Consider the following 6,283-nt stretch of genomic DNA (forward strand, 5'->3'; position numbering starts at 1 on the left):
TATCTTAGTATGACAGCTGAGAAAGTAAGAAGCTGAAATACTTGTGATGGTTTCTAGTGAAAGAAGACGGCAGCTACAATGGGATGTGGCAACCTGCATACACTGCTGAAAGGAATGCCAGTATTTGTGATCAACAGCCAGTTCAATTTGCATCTGAACTGCGGAGTCAGTGCAGCACCAGTGACAAGCATGTATTTTAGGGCAGATGCTCCATAAAACTATTTTCAGACCAATGACAATCAAATGTGAGATGTTACAGCTGAGAGCACATGATGCACACACTCAAAAGGAGCAGGGAAGTGCAAGTCTGGCTTTACACATTTACCCTCTCCTGACCAGAGCAGACAGAATTATCACTACGGGTTTTGTTATAGCAATTCAACAATAATTAAAAAGCAACAGAGCTCGGAGGTATGCTGAAACAAGAGTTAATCCTATGCTAACCCACTAGGTTACTGAGATGCAGAATTCCACTTTAAAAAGGGAATTAGAGAGAATGAAAAGACACGAAGCAATGTTGGACCTCCTTAGATTAGTTCAAAGGAAGGCCATGGCCCAATAGTGGGCATAGCAGCAGATAAAGTGGGGAGTTTAGCAGCAAACTGGTAAGAAATTAGTTCCCACTACTGATGACTGAGGTCAGATTTATTAAGGGCAAAAATTCTACTTGTAATGCCAAAACCATTTTTTGGCATACTGAGCTAAATGAGCCATCCAGTCAAGAGGTCAACATTCTCCATAGACCTGTTGGTCTAAAACTTAAAAGCCTCAGCCTGGTTACAAAGGTGTTTATACGTAAACTGAGCCTCACCCTAGAGAGAATGCCAAACATCTGGTAGATGCTGGTGAGCAGGCTAATGGTAGTTTATATCCCAGTAATATCCAAAATGAAAGTGAAGACTGTCATAACCTCCTGTATGAAGTGGCACACGGCTGCAAGATAGTTACGTTTAAAGCAACCCAGCAGTAATTTCAGCAAAAGGAAGAGCAGGTGTCATAAAAGAGAAACACACCACAGTAAAAGCCAAGCTTGAGATGAGCTAAAGCATGTGTTCTGCTGGCCAGGAATAAACCCCCTTAGTGAGGACACAAATGAAATAGAACAGGCTCTCCAAAAGTTTCCTGTGCTTAACCATCAAAAGCCACCTGAAATCCCAGATGGCTCTGGGAAAACACTGGGCAGACCTGTTCATTTCTTGTGAAGAGAGTGGCATGAAGATGGAAGATAAACACCTGTTTCTGGAGGTGGAGTAGCTAATGGATGCTTCTGCATGGGCAGTAATCAGAAAACACATAGGCAGACTATCATAAAAATAGTTGACAAAGGGAAAAAACTTGAGGTATCTACTTAGAGAAGAACAGATCTGGGTCTTTTTTGTCATGCAGACACACTAATTGAGGCAAAAAGCAAACCTAGAGCAGGGCAATGACAACAACAGATTCAAGAAAGCTGTGGGAATTAAACCAAAGGCAATTGCAAAGATTTGTCAAACAGCCTGCAACCACGGACAGACAGGCCCCAGGCCTGCTGAGAAGCACATGAGAGCTGCTGCTTCTAGGTTGCTTTCTGCTGGAGAGTCAGCCCAAGCCAGAACCATGAGCAGAGCACAGGAGAAACGAGATGTCACCCAGCTGAACCAGGAGAGGAGTAAATTCCCACCAGCAGCTACAATGCAAACTATTTCAGGGGAGTGCCTCTACTGCCTGAGGACAATAGCTATCATGAGCACCCGTGTCCCTGGGTGAATGATGTAGGAGTGATCTCTGGCTTCTGACCAGACTACAGCAGAAGGAGCACAGGTTGGATGGAGGAAGTAAAGGCTTCACCGAACTTCACCCCAGCTAACTTTAAATGTTGGATGGAGGCACCGAAGCAGCAGTTGCTCTGCACAGATACCCTTGGAGAGCGGTTTATCTGGTGCCTAAGGTTAGTTGAGATGGATCTAGCTGAAGGAGGCTTGTGTTGCACAAAGCTGAAAATCCAGCACTTCCTACCTAGTTCTCCTAACAAAGAGCCAGATTAATATTAAAAACATGCATCTTCTCCTGTTAATGAAGGTGGTACGTACAACAAAGACCATTACTCTTGCCAGTGACTTCAAAGGGCTTAGATCAAGCATCTACTGAAACTGCACTTATGGAAAAATGATTGAAATTCAATGCTGAGGCCACTCCAAAGCAATTCTCTATGCTCCTCCTCCTAAATTTTACCATTTTGGTTGAGCTGTATGAAAGCCCTTTGGGTATCTATAGTATAGTCTATATCTTGCCTGCCTATGTCCTGACATTGCATTAAAATGAGTAGTGCTGTGTGAAACTACCGGTGCTGCATGCCTGTGCTGCAACCTTGTTTAGGCAAAATATTTGTGCTTTCTGAGTGCTGTATTGTACTGTTTGACTTGGGTTTCCTTGATATAGAAATGTTAGAAAAGCCAGTATTTTAATCCTGTGTATTGTCATCAATTTAAAAAAAAAAAGAATTATTATGCTGAAGAAATTTCCTTTTTTTTTTTTTTTCAAGAGATAACATCCCACAGTGCTGACAAGCTTTTTTCTCTAATGATATATGAATTGGAGCTAACAGGGGGAGACAATAACTGCAGGGTCTTTGATTAATCTATTTTCTTTGGTCCTCTCTTTAAAATGATAGATTGGTCCAGGAGGACAGTTTGCCATAGATATTTGCAACAGAAGTGTGAGCTCCAAACAAAATAAGGAACCAAGGGCTGTTTAATATATTGTAGACATCTGGTCCATTTTCACTAGGAAATTAGCATAGAGTTATCATCTGATTATTGTCATATGTGAAAGGCCTAAGAAACAGCCCAGGTGTATCTGATGGCACAGGGGTGGAAAAGAAAAAAAATTTCCTGTAGCATAATTTAAGAGAAGATTGTATTTTAACACTACAATTTAACTTCAACAATCCAAATCTACTCAGATGCACAAAAGAAAATAAGCAAAGGAAAAAAGTATCCCTTTCAAGTGGTAACATGCTCGTGATAAGTCTTTCATAACATCTCAGTTGCATTACTTTTGTCTGTTTAGAGTCAATGAGTTGCCTCACTTTGTAAAAGTAAAGACAAGCAATAGGACAAACTGTGCTGGATAGAGAACAGCTGTACAATCTCTGCCTGTGATGGTGTCATACTTTATTCTGATGAAGTTAAACCAGACTCTACTCAGAACAAAATCTGACTATTTCCATGTCTAACTCAGATCTGCCAAATGACATCCTGCAAAAAGCTACAGTTTATAAAGCCTATTTTCTAAATAACCTTATTTTAAAAATTGCAAAATGTGTTTAGAAAATGATTGTAGGAACCATGCCAATACTTGGTGAACGTAATTTATTAGAGTGGACTCAGGAACGTATCGGAACGTTGTCTGTCTCTAACCTTTCTCCAAAGGCCCAGTCTCCAGTATATAAGAAGACATAAGGTGTATTTAAGTACTTCTCTGCACTGAGGTGTTAACAAACATACACACTGACTGAGTGAGGGGATAGAGGGAATGAGACATTGATCTGGAGCAACAAATTATCATGAAACAAATCCACTGCCTGATTTTTGAGTTGTGTTGCACAAATGAATCCCACAGAAAGGCAGGGTGGCCTGCACATGAAAGAGAGGACTTCTAATTGCTTATTGCAAAAAGGATGGACACGAGCCTTCTGTGATGGCAGGAGCAGATTATCACTCAACCAGCTTCTATTTCGCAAGCCAGGGGTGGTGAGGTAGTGTTAACGGAGGGCCAAACATTTTAAGACTTTGAAGATAAGCTAGCTAAGGAGTGACAGAATTAAAAGCTAGCCACTGAGGCTGAGACCCTTCTCTCCTTATACTAAACACTTAGTGTTTATTTTAGAAGCCCCTCTGTTCTATAAAAGGAGAAATAGACACCTCCTGAGAGAAGTTCAGATGGTCAGTGCCTCTTTCTCACCCTTGGCCATTCAGGAAGTATCTGAATGGAGCACTTTAATTTACATAAGCTGAATCTGGATCTGTGGGTTTGACTCTCCCTTTCTTGTGACCCATTTGACACTGATAGAGGTGTGGAATTACAATAAAGTTACTACTTACCCTTTTTTACATCTGGTTTAAATATGGTACGTGGTATAAATATGGTATATATCCTCTGACAGACCCAAACCCACTGTGGCATTTACTGTTGCAGTTCTGGAAAAGGTGATGAAATAAAATGTCTCATCACATTACCTTTTTTTTTAAACCATTCACAAACTGCTCTAGTCAATCCAAACCTGCATTTTTAGGCAAATATAATAATTGGTTATAAAAGGTATCAATGATAATGCTATTGTAACATGTAATTTGTGAGGAAAATATATATTTACACTGAATCTTTAGGTTGAGGAGCCCCTTTTATGGTCCACTTTAGGCCATGACACATAGGGGCTGATAAAAGTAAATGTCCTTTTTACTGCTTTGGAGCTACAGACCTGAGTAACACGAAAGTGATATAACCACAGAGGACAAGTGTGTCCAAAGGAGATTTTGCTTACAACACAACAGTTTATCTCTGGTGTGTTTCCTTTTATTTCTTATGCCCTTACCTTTCTATTCTATTCTCTTTCTGTTTTACTTACAATTGTGTTGGGATGTTTAGATGACAGAAAATCACAGCACCTTGAAATGAAGGCATTCCCAGCATTTCACTATCACCCTCTGGAACTTAATGTGGCTAGTCTGAGTCATCAAGGTTTTCTTTATGCTATGGAGAGGTAGTCTCTACAATACTGTAGAGAAATAGAAGTACTGTAGAAAAGTAGTCTTACTGTAGAGAAATTTCCAAAGGAAAATTCATCCCGCCTGTCTTAGGCACCTCTTCTGAGAGTTTTACCAAATCAAGTCCCTAAAGAGGAGGCAACAAAAGATACTGAGGTGCTTGCTCTTACTTTTTGAACGGAATCTGTCTTCCTATAACTGAGATAGAAAATGAAAAAAAAAAAAACCCTAAGTTTTTAGAAGCAATGGAAGAAAGGGAAGAAAGAAAAGATATGGCAGCAGTATAATTCTGCCTGAAGGTAGGATATGTGTTGTAATGTGCACTGAATTTTTCACTGACTTAATTTGCATGAATATTGCACAGGGAAATGTGTATGTGATATGCCTTTAAATGTAGATGTTTCCCAGAATGTTATTTGCATATTCACAAATTGTGTATTCCTACTAAACCATGTGTTGAAAAACAAAAATAAATGTAGTTGATACAATGGAGGAGGGTCTTTTTAAACTTTAATTAAAAATTAAACAGAAGTGTTCTTTGATGATGTCAGTATCTACTTCATTAAGGACCAGATCATACGCTAATCCAGTAGCTATGGCAGACTAGGATTTACCAACTAATTAAATAAAACCAGCCAGTACTGATATATGAGAATAGTCATGCAACTCTAATTAAAGTTGTAACAAATTGTTTTTTACTCATTTCACGCATTCAACAGCAACTTAAATTACACTTATTTTGCAAAAATCCAATTTTATCCTGCCTTATTTAAAGAAGCCAAAAAATGGGCTCTTTTATGCCCACATATGCACAGACACACTCTATGAAATCTATTTTGACAGCTTCCTATAATATTTAACCAACGATGGCAGGCAAGCTAAAGAATCAATAACTAAACCTTTGGTGCATGTTGCAATCACAAGCAATTATTCACATGTCATGTTGAGTCATTTGGATGGTGAAGTATTGTTCAGATCCATCATCTAAACAGACAATTGTATATATGTGCTTTCAATTGCCTCCTTGGTCCCTTGGGACTTTAGTTGAATTATTCTGATGTGAATATTCATGAGGTTTGACGGTAGTGTTTACCACTTCATTATGGTAAAGATTTAAGAGCTGTGCTACAGTTCTTGGAAGGGAGTAGCCATGGCATTTGGGAAACAAATAGCTAAGGCTACACCACCTGCATGTGGAGATGCTGCAGCTGCACCAGGACGGCTCTGTGCATCTGTGCACAGTGGGATGGCGGTATTTATATGGAAAAAACAATGCTTTGTAGTGGTATACAAAACCAATGGTTGTAGGGAATCCCATAGACTACCAGGTCTGCCTGTTGGTCAAGTGGGCAAGTGACATAACGGAGGATTTCAAAGCTCACCAGTCTGTGCCTTGTGGTGCCGGGTTGATATAGCGTGGGCCCCTGATGTTGAGTCTGACTGCCCTAGCTGCTCAGGTCTATCAGCTATCATCCAGCTGCACTTCTCACCTCTTGGCACTTTTCAACATGAAGTATCTCAAACCGAGCAAATAAAAG

Source organism: Vanellus vanellus (genome assembly GCF_965231255.1).
Source record: "Vanellus vanellus genome assembly, chromosome: 2".
In the NCBI taxonomy this organism is placed as follows: Eukaryota; Metazoa; Chordata; class Aves; order Charadriiformes; family Charadriidae; genus Vanellus; species Vanellus vanellus.